At 45.6% G+C, this 16,754-nt stretch overlaps 1 pseudogene; it reads right to left on the bottom strand.

The window, feature by feature from the left end:
- Nucleotides 1-7,690: 7,690 nt before the first annotated feature.
- Nucleotides 7,691-8,297, bottom strand: Rpl15-ps6 (ribosomal protein L15, pseudogene 6; annotated as a pseudogene).
- Nucleotides 8,298-16,754: the final 8,457 nt, after the last annotated feature.

A 16,754-nucleotide genomic window follows, 5' to 3' on the forward strand; every position in this document is an offset into this window, starting at 1 on the left:
GTCCCTGGAAGCTCTGGTTGCTTGGCATTGTTGTACATATGGGGTCTCGAGCCCCTTCAAGCTCTTCCAGTCCTTTCTCTGATTCCTTCAATGGGGGACCTATTCTCAGTTCAGTGGTTTGCTGCTGGCATTCGCCTCTGTGTTTGCTGTATTCTGGCTGTGTCTCTCAGGAGAGAACTACATCCGGCTCCTGTCTGCCTGCACTTCTTTGCTTCATCCATCTTATCTAGTTTGGTGGCTGTATATGTATGGGCCACATGTGGGGCAGCCTCTGAATGGGTGTTCCTTCTGCCTCTGTTCTAAACTTTGCCTCCCTATTCCCTGCCAAGGGTATTCTTGTTCCCCTTTTATCCTAGGTAAGCGCTCTACCACTGAGCTAAATCCCCAGCCCCCCCCCCTTTTAAAGAAGGAGTGAAGCATTCGCATTTTGGTCATCCTTCTTGAGTTTCATGTGTTCTGTGCATCTAGGGTAATTCAAGCATTTGGGCTAATATCCTCTTATCAATGAGTACATACTATGTGTGTTTTTCTGTGATTGGGTTATCTCACTCAGGATGATATTTTCTAGTTCCCTCCATTTGCCTATGAATTTCATAAAGTCATTGTTTTTGATAGCTGAGTAGTACCCCATTGTGTAGATGTACCACATTTTCTGCATCCATTCCTCTGTTGAAGGGCATCTGGGTTCTTTCCAGCTTCTGGCTATTATAAATAAGGCTGCTATGAACATAGTAGAGCATGTGTCTTTGTTGTATGTTGGAGCATCTTTTGGGTCTATGCCCAAGAGAGGTATAGCTGGGTCCTCAGGTAATCTGAATGCTTTTTAAAAACACTTCTTTAGGGGTTGGGGATTTAGCTCAGTGGTAGAGTGCTTGCCTAGGAAGCGCAAGGCCCTGGGTTCGGTCTCCAGCTCCGGAAAAAAAAAAAAAAGAAAGAAAAAAGAAAAAAAAAAACACTTCTTTAACAGATACAGTGCTGTTCAGATTATCCATAGAATTTTTAAAATGTGTATTAGGAGACTCCATAAGCGTTTTTGGTTATTATATAAAACATATTATTATTATTGGCAAATATTCTTTTTTAAAAAAATCTTTATTTTTAATTAAAATATAATGACATTGTTTCTCTCTTTCTTGTCCTTCATCCTTCCTCTACTGCCTTTCACTTCATTTGTGAGGACTAGACCTGGTGAAAAATGGAAAGTTAACGTCACAGAGGGAAAAACGTGTAAGTATCTGTTAGTGTTTGTGGACACCTGGTCAGGACAGGTAAAAGCCTTTGGTACCCAGAGGAAGACTGCTCTAACAATGGTGAAGACTCTTTACTCACATTATCTCTAAGTTCCGCTGCCCCTGTTGACTGGATCAGATAATGGACCAGCCTTCTCCTCACCTATCACTTAGAGGCTCAATAAAGTTTTAAATGTACCCTGAAAGTCTCAGACCTCAGGGCTATGGACAGGACAGAGGCATGAACCAGATTCTTAAGCCCACCCTCTCCAAATTAATTTTTAAAGGCAGTGAAAACTGGCCCAACTTTTTACCCCTGGTCCTTCCTAGGGCAAGACATAACCTTCAGAAGGCAGGATTCCTCCCCTATGAGATCGTGTTTAAAAGCCACCCACTTTTCACCCTGTTTAAGAGACAATCACTGTGGACATTACTAATCAGTCTCTTCTGAGGAATCTCCAGTCTCTCCAACAGGTCCAGAGGGCAGTCCACTCTAGGGATCAAGACACCCATCCAGGGCTGGAGAGATGGCTCAGTGGTTAAGAGCACTGACTGCTCTTCCAGAGATCCTGAGTTCAATTCCCAGCAACCACATCGTGGCTCACAGCCATCTGTAATGAGATCTGATACCCTCTTCTGGTGTGTTGGAAGACAACTACAGTGTACTTATATATAATAAATAAATCTTAAAAAAAAAAAGACACCCATCCAGTTCCTTCCTTGGTGCCTTGCCATTCATTCTGACCTGGGGGCCAAGTGTATATCAGGGGCTGGAGAGATCTGATGCCCTCTTCTGGTGTGTCTGAAGACAGTTACAGTGTAAATAATAAATAATTTAAAAAAAAAGACATTTCAGAAACTTGACACCTGCCTGGAAAAGACCTCACTCTACCATCCTAACAGCGCTGAGTGTTAGAAAAGGTGTGTGCCACCAGACACACAACTCTTAAACCTTCCCACAATCGAGGCTAAAAGCTACCCTCTGACAGTCTTGAAGAGAAGGCCTTCTAAAACCCTACATGGTTATAAAACATTATTATTTATGATTTTTATTAAAAAGAAACTTCATGAAAAATTAAAGCTCATTTAGATAAGAAACAATATAGATGGGCAGTGGTGACCCATGTCTTTAGTCCCAGCATTCAGGAGGCAGAGGCAGAGGCAGGCAGATCTCTGTGAGTTCAAGGCCAGCCTGGTCTACAGAGCTAACCCCAGAACAACCAGAGGTGAGACCCTGTCCCGAATTAACAAGCAAATGAGACAACAATAATTCCTGGTATCATAACATATTTGATTAAAATCTGTGGCTTACAATCTTCCTCATTGATCTTGAATGGCCCCTTCCGGTTCCTTTTTAGAAGACTTGCCTTGTATAGTAAAATGACTTTTAAAGTTCACCAGACAAATTGCCTTGGTTAAGCTAATGATCCTCAGGACCCAGCATTCACCCCTTAGCCAAGACCTAAGACTTGAAAGTAAGAAAAAGGGAGTGGGGTGGTGAGGAATGAAGTGACTAAGGAAATCCATTCTGTGCCAACTTTGTTTTGTGTCTGCCTAGATGCTTCTCAGCCATCCATCCCCCAACAGCCTTGGCAACACTTTTTGGAACAGTCTGTGAACTTGACCATGGTCCAAACGTATTATGTAGTGTCTGGACTATACAGCCGAGCATTGTAAAGAAAGATGTTTCTAGGCCACTCCAACTCCCTCACTCGTGTAACCTCTACATCAAACATAGATGTAACTGTGGCTTTCTTTTTTAAATGCCACACACCTGACCTGGGCACCAGGAGACTTTGCAGCGGCACAGGTCACTCTTGATCTAACCATTAATAAAAAGGACTCCAAACTTTTAATTAGCTTAACCAGCATGGTTGTCAATAATTATCCCACCTGGATAATTTCACTGTAACCGTACATTGGTGTATAGCTGCTGATGTGTTCAAGTGTGGTTGGAAACGCTTGGTCTCACGGATCGTAGCATAGCCACTTGGATTGCTCTACCTCTGAAGTAGTTCTTCAATGTCTGACGCACTGCTGTGAAAATATGTGCAGTGCTTTCTAATAAACCCTTTGTCATCTCTGTCCCAGTGTGTGCTGTGTGACTAGTACAGCTTTACCCTCCCCAGCCCCCGTGTACAGGTTCATCTGAGTCTCTGCTGCAGTCCTAACAACGTATGTCCTATTCTTCTTCAGGCATGGTCAGCACTATACACATACCTCTGTCTGCTGTGCTGTAAAAGCACACTTTTAAAAAAAAATTACTTATTCATTTTATGTATATGAGAACAATGTAGCTGTCTTTGGACACACCAGAAGAGGGCACTGAATCCCTCTTCATGGTTGTGAGCCACCATGTGGTTGCTGGGAATTGAACTCAGGACCTCTGGAAGAGCAGTCCGTTCCCTTAACCACTGAGCCATCTCTCCATCCTGCAAACACATGTTTAGCTTGCATTCCTGTAAACACAATTGCACAGTTATTTTCATATGAAGACAGAATGAGGTGCATTACTGGTATAGTCAGTGGCTATGATGTGGCAGTGTAGCCTGGTGTCTCCTGTACATTGATTAATGAGTGTGGATATCATACAACCATGGAGCCTGCCTTAGTACTACATTTGTGTGTGTTTCTGTAACAGTACACATGGGTCCTGCAGTTCACATACATTACAGTCAAATGTGCCTGCGAACACTTGGTCTCACACATACTAGGATGTCAGTCTCAGTTGCTCTACGTCTGAACTATGAGCAGTGCTCATGGTCCAGGAGCACTGCTATAATACTCTCATTTGAGCTACCTTCTAGTAAATCTTTTGTTGTTGTTGCTGCTGCTGCTGCTGCTGCTGCTGCTGTTGTTGTTGTTAGTGTGTGTGTGTGTGTGTGTGTGTGTGTGTTTGTGGTTTGTTTGTTTGTTTGTTGTTTGAGGCTGTATTTCTCTGTGTAGCTCTGGCTGTCCTGGAACTCACTCTATAGACCAGGTTGGCCTCAAACTCACAGAGATCCTCCTGCCTCTACTTCCCAAGTGCTGGCATTAAAGGTGTGGGGCCTACTCTAGTAAATAAATCTTTAATCAGACCTAATCACTCCTACTACTGTTCATCTGTGTTAGGTGCATGACTACTACACCTTTCTTGTTGCTATGGCGACACATATTCTTCCTGGGTACCTGTCCGTCTCAGGGCACGGTTGCACTACTCAAAATGTCCAGGCTACTGTGCTAGTTCAAGAATGCTCAGAGCTGTACAAGAGAATCCCCTTCTCCATTTACACTGTGGTAATAGAGCATCAGTTTTTGCAAAGGGGCAAAGTACAAGTGTGTACTTTCTTTTCACGTGAAGTGGATATAAGTTGCCTACAAGCGCACTCACGTGCAAGGAGCTGGGAGTGCACCCTTGTGAGCTCCCGTTTCCTCTGTTCCACTAGAGCAGAAGTTGGACACCTATAAGTCCTGCTTTAGCATTGCCCTTAGTAGGCACCTCTACTTGGGGCTCTTCCATAAAATGCGTTCAGCTGTGCTTGTAAATATTGGCCGCAGAGACCCTAGGTTAGCGGTTTGAATCGCTTTACCTCTGAACTAGTTTGTCAGTGTCCTGGTGGGGCGTTATTAGGATCGCAGCAGTGTGCACTGAGACGGACATGAACCTAGAAAAAGAAGTTAAACCACAGCCACAAGAACAGCACAGTACATCTGTGTTCGCTGCATGAATAGTAAAGCCTTCTCGGGGCTGCATTCTCTGGTGCGTGTCCACCTCAGAGCACTGCCGCAGTCCTGATAACATGTGCCCTACTGTTCTCGCTCAGGCATAGTCAGAGCTGTAAGGACCTCCATCCAGTGTGCTGTAAATCCACATCTGTTTACGATATAGTGAATGGGACATGAGCTTTTGTGAACACGCAAATGAGTTGTGCTTTTCTTTCTTTAATGTATGAAGACGGTATGACTTGAGCTTCAGGTACATCCGTGGGAAGTGGTGTTGTAGCATGGACTTGCGTGTGCTGGGAGGTAGTTTGATGAGAGCTGATGTCACCCACCCACGTGCCCCGATTTAGTGTTAGATTCGTGCGTGTTTCTGCAATGGTACACGTGTGTATGCCGGTTCTCAGACAATGTGTTCAAGTGTGGTTGTAAACACACGGATCGTAGCATAGCCGTTTGGATTGCGCTACCTCTGAACTAGTCCTTCAATGTCCGATGCGCTGCTGTCAAAATATGTGCACTGCTTTCTAAAAAGTCCTTTGTCATCTCTGTCCCAGTGTGTGCTGTGTGACTAATACAACCATTTCTCACCGCATAGCTTTACCTTTTATTTCCCCCCTGTGCACAGGTTCATCTGGATGCTCCGGGGTGGTCTTAGTACCATATGTCCTGCTGTTCTACTGCTAGCATGTTCAGCGCTGTGCAAACACGTCTGCTTTGTTGCAAACACACATCTGTTTATGCTGCAGCAGTAGGACATGGTCTTTGTAAACGTGCAAATGTGTAAATTTTTTTAATGCAAAGTGGTGTGAGCCATTCTGCTAGCACATTCCCACCCAGTGAGGTGGCAGTACAACTTCGTGTCTCCTGTGTCATAATTCCATGAATGCAGGCGTCTAGCATCCCTGAGTCCTGCTACCCTTTTACATTTGTGTGAGTTTCTGTAATGCTGTGTTTGTTTATAGCTGTTCTCAAACAATGTGCTTCAGTGAGCTTGTGAACGCTCGGTCTCGTGGATCCTAGAATATGGGTTGGAATCACTCTACCTCTGAACTAGCTCTTCGACCCCCAGGTGCACTGTTAGAGCAATATGTTCATATGCCCTGATTTCTAATAATGTTTTTATCACTTCTGACACACACATCTATGTTTGGTGCAGACTAGTACAACCATTCTTGCCATCATAGGTTTATAATTTCCCCTTGGGTGTCCATCTCAGGGCACTGCTGGACTCTCAAAAACGCATGTGATATATTTCTAATTAAGGCATCTCTAGAGCTGTATGAGAGCCTCCATCTGCTCTGTCGTAAATATTAATCTGTTTACACTGCATAGTAGGACATCGATTTTGGCAAACATGCATAAGTGCAAATGCCCCATACCCATGGGCCCTCCTTTAATATTACATTTCCATTGTTTCTGTAACAGTGACATTTGGGTTGGCCTGTAAACAATGGGCCTCACAGACGCTAGGCTATCGGTTTCAACTGTGCTCCCTTTGAAGTGGTTCTTCGATGTCCAGTACAGTTCAGCCAGCATAGCACCATTACTATGGTTGCACCAACTCGAACCTTTTAAGGCTTAAATTAAATCATCCTTTTAGGTTGAAATGATCCCCCCACCTCCCAATCAGGAAAAGAAAAAGTGGGCAGGTATAGGAAGCAAGACTGGGGAGCCTTGGCCATCCGGACAGTGGATGATGCATAAGAATTCATTACTGCAGTCTCTGCAATTGGTGCCTCTGAACTTCTGAATCACTAAAGATTTCAAACATGACATTTCCCTCTAATTAATAATATTCACGCTGGGGGTTGGGGATTTAGCAAAGTGGTAGAGCGCTTGCCTAGCAAGCGCAAGGCCCTAGGTTTAGTCCTCAGCTACGAAAAAAAAAAAATATTCACGCTGAAGTACTTGGAGAAAAACAGGTTGATGGTCTTAACCGTATTTTGAAATTTGTCAAGATGATAAGATAGATGACAGGGAGGGAAGGAGCTGGGTAGCAGTTGCACAGGTCAGAGGTCACGGCACAGCTGCTCGGGAAAGAGCAAGACCCAGCACCCAGCGCAGTGTAGGGATTGTACTGTTCGGGGACTGCAGTTCCCAATTTTTATGCTTTTGTTCTTTTCTTATTTAGAAAACAAGTTAATATAATATATTTTGATCATCTTATTCCCCCGCCCCCAACTCCTCTCAGATTCTCCCCACTTTCCTACCCACCCAACTTCACATTCTTTTGTCTATCAGATCAAAACCCAAAAACACCGTCCCAAAGGTCAAACCAAAACAACAACAAAAGACAAAATAACCAAACCAAAATAAAAAGCAAATAATAGAACAAAACAAAAAGTAGTCTGCTTTGTGTTAGTAAACTGTTCCTCGGCATAAGGCCCAGCCTGGAGAATACTTTGGTATTGTAGCTAGTGACCCTGCGTTGAACAAAACTGAGATTTTTTTCCTTCAAGCTCCTCTATGCAAGGCTTACAAATCTATGTGGAAGAGGAGGCAGGAAGATTGTAAGAACCCGGGTGATGGCCGGCTCCAAGGAAAAATGTCCCCCAGCCACTACAGGACTGATACACATATGAACTTCCACGTACTGTGACAGCATGCGCTAATCCTGCATGGGTTCAAATCCCAGCACAGAGAGGGGGAGGTAGTCATGAACTCCCGTCCCTAGTCAAGAAATTATTCACGATTGATTATGTATTGTTTGACTGTTCTAAATTGTTTATTGGGTATGAACTTTACAAACATCGTGTGTACTAACAGTAATGGCGGAGCTGAAGAGAATTGCGCCTTCTCCAGGCTGTACGGAGAGATCCACCAATAGTGTGGTGGAACTTGTGGCCCTTTCCAAGGCCGCGGCTCTTTCGGCCAGCAGATGTCAGCCCACGCATCTCTCTGTGCTTGTGGACTGGTTTGGTGATCCACTGGGTGTCAGGATTTCTTCTGACAACTTAATGGAATGGATCAATGAGGATAACCTCAAAAAATTTATATGTGGAATCTTCACCAACCCAGTAGGAATTCAGAACTCCCAAAGCTCCACAATGGCGCCCAGCTCTCTCCTCAGCAACAGACTGAAGGCTTCGGGAAAATTTCAACTAGTGGACAGGCTTACCATAAGTTGCACCCTTAGGAACCTGACGTTAGCAACCACCACGGTGGACATGAATCCTGTAAATGACATTACCTTGCTTAGCCTTGTATCCCACCCAGTCTTCGCTCTTTATCAGGCCGGGTGGGGCGGGGAGCCCTGTGCTGCGCAGAGAGCTGGTGGTATCGCCAGCAGCGGACCTTCAGAAGAAAGCGCATCACACTGGACTGCTTCTTCCTCCATAGCTCCTGGATGTATTTGTATGCACCCATCTCGGCTTCCCTGATGACTGCCACCTAATTATGTATTTTTAAAGACTTGAAGAGAATGGGGTTGGAGAGGTGGCTCAGTGGTTAAGAGCACTTGCTCTTGTGGAAAATCCTAGGTTCAGTTCCCAGCATGCACATTGGGCAGTTCATAACAAAACTTACCTGTAACTTCAGGAGAGCGAATTCCGTCTGGCTTCTGCAGGCACCTGCATGTACATCCACTCTGGTGCACATACATAAAATAAGTAAGAAAGGCATGAAAAAGAAATCTGCTTTTAAAATGGGGAGTTCACAGGTTCTCATCACCAGGAAACAGAGCGCCAAGCACTCTCTGCATTGTGTGCATCAAATCATCACATTGTACTTTGTGTTCAAGGAGAAAAACCTAGTTTCCACCGATATGAATACAGAAGGTTCCAAAGGAGTTGAGGACAGACACATCTTTGATGAGGAGTGACCCTTCTTCCTCTGTCTGTCCTACCCCAGTAGCCCACGTCACTCCTTGGTAGAGACATACTTAACTTTGTGGGGCCAAGTCTGGGTGTCCTCTATGCACTCATTACCCAACACGATCCGCTAGGAGCCTATGGTGATGACAAAGGCGGGTCCTTTAAGAGGCAGGGCCTACAAAAGGGCCAGTAGGAAGTTGGGGTCTATCATCGAAAGGGATGGGAGGGCCTCAGCCTATTGTTCGAATCTTTCATTCTTGGCCGTAAGTTGAGGAGCTCTGCTCCACCACCGACTCCAATGGAATGTACTGAAAGATGATGAGGGGGCTGGAGAGATGGCTCAGCGGTTAAGAGCAGCCGACTACTCTTCCAGAGGTCCTGAGTTCAATTCCCAGCAACCACATGGTGGCTCACAACCATCTGTAAAGAGATCTGATGCCCTCTTCTGGTGTATCTGAAGATAGTTACAGTGTACTTATACATAATAAATTAATAAATCTTTAAAAAAAAAAAAGAAAGATGATGATATGCTGGCCTCCTCCAAGGGCAAGAGGTCTCTAAGACCGTGAACCAGAGCCAATGTCTAGGCTGCTTCTCTCTGTGACAGTAAGGAAGGGCTGACTGGTGCACTTCAGTTAACTCATCTGGAAAGTAGACCTCCTGAGGCCCACAAAACCCTCACAAAGGTCTTCCCATGGCTCCTTCTCAGTGCTTACTAAGGTCCTGGCGCCAGGGACTGCTCCAGGTGGAGATGACAGAAACACAGCATGGTCCATGCACACCGGTGAGCTGTGTTTGTCATCATTAGGCGCAGTCGACTCCTGAATTACCCCCATGTTGGGGACTAATATTGTAGCCCGGGAGTGACAATGGAGCCTGCATCGGGTACCAGAGCAGTCCGATTTCAAACACCAGGTGGAGGCAGGTGTCTGGTTCCCTGGAGATCATCCCAAGGAAGCTGAAGGCTGATCCCTCCTAGGATCCACTCTGCTGGCCAGGCATGGAGGGGATGGAATAGTTCAAGTTCAGGCTCCTCCCCTTGAGAGCTGACATCCCCACAGGGTCTCCAATAAAATACAACTGCGTCTTTCTCTCTCTTGCATCTCCCTCTGCTCTGGGTGGGCTCTGCTTTCCCTCACTGTCTCGATAGGGGTCTCAGATTCTACTGATGTTCCTCAGAGCAAAAGGCATCGAGCAGTCAGCCCTCTCCAGGGACAGGCCTCTTGAACAGAGCTTTCTGTGAGCAGTGGAGTCCTCTGGCTGGTTGGTGAGCAAAGCCAGATGGGAAAGGAAGGCTGAAAGGGAACTGTGGACTTGGCCGCTTTCCTAGCTTTCGGAATGAATTCAGAAGCAGGCAGAACACAGCTGTTGGGGCTTGATTCTCAGGAACCTACCGGGCTTCTAGCCATGGTTTTTGTAGTCACAGACAACAGTTCTACTGTGTGTGAGGTTGACATCCACACAGCTAGCCTGAGACCCCAGCCCCTCCCCACCTTGTGTCCCTTCTGTCACCTCGTATGAGGTTCCATGCTTTGTGGCAGTGTACTAGAGCTGGTGTGTGGTTGGCTCACAAGGCCACACTTTATTGGTCTGCAGGCTTTTCCTTGGACCCAGATGGGTTGTTTCTAGTGATCCTAGGTAGGACTGGCTTCACAGAGTCCTTCTTCCTTTCCTGTTCATTCTCTAGTTAGCTAGATACCAAGACACAAATGCTGGGCCAGGAATGGGATCATACAGTGTCTTAATCAGGGTTCTCTAGAGTAACAGAACTTATAGAATGAATGAATTTATCTATCTATATATTTATCATTTTATCATCTATCTATCAATCTAACTACCTGTGTATGCCATATATAAAAATATATAAGTATATATAAATATATATATTATTTATTAGAATCCTTACGTCCTGTGGTCCAGATAATCCAACTATAGCTTCCTATGAATGGGAGGTCCAAGAATCCAGTAATTATTCAATCCATGAAGTTGGGTTTCTCAAGTGGTCTTCTGTATAGGCTGGAATCCTGAAGAAGTAGGTTCTAATGCCAGTGAAGAAATGGACTTGCTACTGAAGTGAGAGAGCATGCTGTGCAAGAACAAAAGCTCCCTTCTTCCATGACCTCTTATAGGCTTCCAGAAGATGTGGCCCAAATTAGAGTGGGTTTTCCCACCTCAGAGATCGAGATTAGACGTGGGTCTACCCACTTCAAATTAAGCAAGCATTCCTCAAAGGCATGCCCCTCCGTCTGGAGGTTTTAGTTAATTCCAGATGTAGTTAAGTTGACAATCCATCACACACAGTAAGTGGGAAAGAACAAGACTAAAGGGCCGTCTGTCTTTCCTGCGGTCTGGACATGAGCCTGACATCCATCCTCAGTTCAAACCCTGATGGAGATCCCAGCAGTCAAGGATGCAGAGCCAAGGTGGCACAGAACAAAAGCCAGAAACAGGTCCCTTCCCACTCCACAAGATTGCTGTCCTGGGGACGTCAGCTTTCCCTCAGGTTCTGCTTCCAGTCCCAGAATTCATCTGGTTACGAGGAGATGACAGCAAATGAGAATTTTTTTAGAATCTAAGCAACCTCCCCTTCCCTGGTCTGCCCTGAAGATGCCATTTTCTCCACCCACGAAGATTTCCTCTTCTGTGAGTATGAGTTTGACGCTGAGCAGGTCTCTCTGGTAATGAAATCACTCACCACTTCTAAGTGATGTCCACAGAGCCTCTGTTCCCTCACATAGGTGATAAGACTGACTGCACCCTGTGCTACCTCATCTCCACACTCAGCCTGCTTGCAGATTGTGAGCAACAGAGATGAGAAGAGACATGGCCTGCTTCCTTTCCTCTTCTTCTCTGCATTTGTGTTTAGAGAGGGGTTCTTGCTTTTTTTCCATGACACTAATTGGGCCAAGAATTTGTTGGGCTCTGTGCTGAGGAAAGCGGGCACTGAATCTCTCTTGAAATTATAACAAATTTGGATGGCACCAACTCATTAAGGATGTATGCCCAAGGGACTGGGCCAGAGAACGGATATGCAATGGGAAAGGGTCCACACAAGGCGTAGTTCTGCAGAACAGGCTCAATTGCTCTCTGGGGGTAGGCCCACAAGGCAGACCCATGGCAGGATCCCAGCCTGAGCTACTGAGTTTCCATTCTCTCCTCCTGGTCTCTCTGGAAGATGGTGGCACTTCCCAGCCCTGTAGGTGGAATTGATGAGGACTTGGGAGGACTGTGACTGTCCTGGGAAGAGTCACTGGTGTGCAGAGTGGAGAACAAAAGTATTTTTAGGCCATTTGCACACAAGACAGTGGCATGAGGACTCAGCATGCACCCAGCAAGGACAGTGGCTACAGGTCAGATGGAATGGTTCCGACAAAGAGACAAGACACTGACACAGGTCAACGCACAGGTGTAATTAATCTTCTGTATTTTCCACCTCATATATCTAGGCAACTTCAGGCCCCAGCTTAGGAACCTGCCTCTTTCTATTTGGCCTTTATGCAGCATTCACCACTGGAGTCATTATCATGTATATCACCTACCTCTATTTGTGGGGTTTTTTCCCAGTCTTGCTATTGCAAGAAAACCATTCTTGGATAAATATTCACATGCTAGCTTGTCACAGGCAATGCATAAAGCGTCCATGAATGCTTTCTAGATGACAAGGCCTGTACACTTAAAAGAAGTGAGTGTATAATGTCTATACCAACTCACATGCCCATGCCAACAGTGTTATCACAGTTCTGGGTCGTTGCCAATCAGATAGTTCTTGGACTGCAATTTGGACTTACACTTCTCCAATTATGCATGACTAAATGTTTCTCCTTCATCTAAGAGCCATTTGTGTTTTTGTTCTGTGGACTGCCTGTTTTTTATTCTCATTTCCCTTTTACCATCTTGTTTTATCGACTTAGAGAAATACTTTACATAGAAAGAAATTTGAATCAGGCATTGGTGGCACACACCTTTAGTCCCAGCACTTGGGAAGCAGAGGCAGGAGGATCTCTGAGTTCAGGGCCAACCTGGTGTACATAGTAAGTTCCAGGACAGCCAGAGCTACACAGAGAAACCATGACTTGAAAAAAACAAAACAAGAAAGAGGAGGAGGAGGAGGAGGAGGAGGAGGAGGAGGAGGAGGAGGAGGAGGAGGAGGAGGAGGAAATTTGTATCTTGTGTTTAGTGACTTACAATGGAGGGAAGGGAGGGAAAACACATTACTTCAGCTACCTCTGTCTCATGTCCTGATTCATCCTTTGCAGCCAATGGTTCTTCTTTCTTTTGTCTTCCCATTTCCTGCCTGCTTTGTCCTGGCTAAAATTCCCAGAATTGATTTCAGTCATGAAAGAAAACCATGATGTCTGCATTTCACCACATTAAGATTCTTAGGAGCAGGGTCTGAATGCTGTGATTTTCTTCCTCCCCCCGATAAACTGAGTCCCCTGATTACCAGGTCCATGTGATGAATAACCCGTCTTAGTCAGCCGGGATTTAGGTACCGCAGCTTCCTCTACTCTGTCCTTGCCTCGCCCCACTGATTGGAAGGTGGTGTGACTGTATAGTCTTTGAGTGGCTCTGAGTGTGGACAGTGGGTCTCTCTTGTTCTCATGAGAGCCTCCAAAGTCAGAGGCAGTGGACTCTAGCAAGCCTGCCTGGACACTGTGTGTGGTGATCTGAAAGAGAAATTACCCCTTAGTCTCAGCCATCTGAACGCCTGGTTTCCAGCTGGTGGCAGTTTGGGGAGGTTTATGTGGTACAGCATTTCTGGAGCAGTGTGTTACTGGGGGCAGGCTTCGGGATTAAGAGCCTGGAGCAATTTCCAGTGTATGTCCTCTGCTTTACTCTCTTGGTTGAAATGTAAGTTCTCGGTTTCTTGCTCCTGTCCCTGTGCCTGCCATTTGCTGCCTTCTTTCCCTGTTGGATGGACCCTTATCTTTCTGGAACTACAAACACATATAAACACTTCCTTCTGTGAAGTTGCTTTTCGCTGTGATGTTTTACCAAAAAAATGGGGAGGAAACTAATAAACCATGTAAAGGATGCAAATGGGCTGGGAACTGGCAAGGGCCCACACAGTATTTCAACAAGATTCCCTCATTGTGGGGTACACACACATACACACATACACACATGCACACATACACAGGTATGTGCATGCACACACATTCATACACACATATACACATACCTGCACAAATATACACATGCACACATGCACACACATATACATGCATGCACACACATACATACACACATATATACACACATACATGCATACATACACACATGCATGCATACACATACATGCATGCACACACATACATACACATATACATACATTCACACATACACACGTAACACACACATACATGCACACATATATGTGCACACATACATGCATGAACACATACATGCATGTACACACATATATATATGCACACATATACACACGAACACATATATACACATGTACACATATACATACACATACATGCATGCACACTCATACATATACACATAAACACACATACATGCACACATATACACATGCACACATACACAATACATGCATGCATACACATACACACATATACACGTACACACATACACATGACCACATATGTACACACGTACACACATACACACATGCACACACATACATACACACATACATGCACACACACATACACATGCACACATTACTATATAGGAGGGGCTCTGGGTGGAGAATGTTAACAGAAAAAAACTAGAAGGAAGGTCCCCAAAAGGCCCTGTAGTCACTGGCTCACTCATGGACTGTCATCTCCTTGCCTCCTGGTCACCCATGCAAGTCTCTGGACCCCACAGGAAGCACCTATACTTAGATCCTAGACTTATCCTGGGGAAACTGCTGTAGGGACAAGTCTTACCCAGAAACCAGGTGCACCTCACTCAACTCTATAGCCTCTCTTGCTACCAGATAACAGCAACTTACAAAAATGTACACAAGTCTGAGACCCCAAGCAAGAGCTCCTTGCTAGAAATGGCTGCATAAATGGCCAGAGGAATTGGGTTACAGTCCTTGTAGTGACAGCCAGGGAGCCCTTACCTGGATCCATGAAGCTGTACATGCTAGGCAACCCACAAGTGACAGACTACTCTGTCACAGAGATTGAGTGCTCTCCCAGCAATCCTGCCAAGCCAGTTGGGAAACCTGTCCAGCCAGTGCAGAGCCTCCGGGATCACCATCCTCACTCAGAGGCAGGTAGTATCAGTCAAGGGCCACAGTGGCTTTCCCAATCCAGGATGCCTTAAAATACAGGGTTCCTTCCAGGTCTGTCCGAGGCCACACCCAGGGAGGGACGACCTCCTGGGCCTTTGTAAAATGCCAAGTTGGATTCCAGAATTCATTTGGGAATCCTGAACAGCCTGACACGTAGCATATCAGGCAAGGGCTGAGGCCATGGGATACACAGGGGTCTACTGCTCATGGTAGCATTTCTGGCCATTCAGAGGAAGGGATGGGAAGTGTAGCAGCTTGAGCCAAGACCAGAGAGAGAGGTAGATGGTCAGGGAAGAGAGTGCCGGGGAATAAATAGTCAAAGGATTACCATGGAATCACAGCCAGGTGGAGCTGCAGACTGAGTTCAAGGTTACCCTGGGCTACAAGGTTAGACCCTGTCTCCAAAAAAAAGCCAATAAGAGTCTGAGGACATAGCTTCTTTGGCAGAGTGCTTGCCCCCATGGATGAAGTCCTGGGTTCCATGTCTAGTACCAGTGCATAAAAACTGGCATGATGCTACATATCTATGACCTAGCCTTCATGAGGCAAGAAAATGAGGCACTTAGGGCAAGAAGGGGGAGAGGAAATATTCCCCTCAAACCATGTCTGTGTTGAATATAACAGACTTTGTTCTAATGTCGTTACATCCTAAATAATAGAGCGATTTACATGATTACATTGTTCTGGGTGCTATGTGCAATCTACGAGAACTCTGAAGTCCAGGAGAGCCCGTGCATTGGACCTTTGAGCATCTGTGAGTTTGAGCGTCTGCATGGGGCCCTACGACCAGTCCCACAAACACTTAAGGACTGCAGTGTTTAGTCACTCCCTATCTCCAGGTCTCTCTGACTCCAGACATGAGTCAGTGGCAAGACTTTGGAGAATTAAAGCGTGAGAGGCAGAACAAAGGGAGCTGAGTTATGTCTGCTGACCATCTATCTCCGTGTGCCCCCTCCCTCCCAGGCTCTGTGGCATGATTTGGGGCAGACTCCTTGCTCTGATCTCAGCTCCTTCCTCCTGCTCCCCAGCCAGCTTGTTTAACCACTGTGGGTGTTCCTACACTGAAACTAGACGGTCCTTGGAGTTCTCCCTAACAAGTCCGGGCAAGTGGAGGTCAAAGCCTGACCTCAACTGCTTACCCACATTCTGTCACCTCCAGCCCGAGGCTGCAACACCGCTAGATGAGGGGCTGTGCCTCCTAGGTTCAAAAGTGGGTTGTACCCTTTCGTAGAGTCAGGGCCATAACCTGGTGATCCTCAGCCTGCATCTGGACAACAGATGTGCTTAATCTGGCAGACTATTTCAATTTTCAAAATTGAATTCATTGCCAACATTTGAAAATCAGTAGTTTCCTTATAGAAATGCATTTTTTTAGTTTTTAAATTTATTGATTGATTGATTGATTGATTGAATCTTTGGAAAAATGGGTCTGGTGTCTGACGAGGTACCTCTATCAAAAATGGTTGAGGTTTGAAGAACACAGTCCTCTTACCGGGCCACTCCGTCTCTTGATGCCATATGCCCAGCTCCCAGGCATCTGTGTGATGATCTAGAACTTTCTTCTCATTGCATGACTCAGAAATGGTAGGAAGATTCTAAGTAAGTCTCAATGCACAAAGCAGTTGGAAACTGAGCTGTATCCTGGTCCACTATGGGTCTCAAATCTCTTCAGCAAGACGGATGAGAATTCCATACAGCTAGGACAGCTGGAATTTGGGGAGGCAAAGATACATTCCCAGAATCCCCTGGAGTCCT

Source organism: Rattus norvegicus, chromosome 10 (genome assembly GCF_021556685.1).
Source record: "Rattus norvegicus strain SHRSP/BbbUtx chromosome 10, alternate assembly SHRSP_T2T, whole genome shotgun sequence".
NCBI classification, from domain to species: Eukaryota; Metazoa; Chordata; class Mammalia; order Rodentia; family Muridae; genus Rattus; species Rattus norvegicus.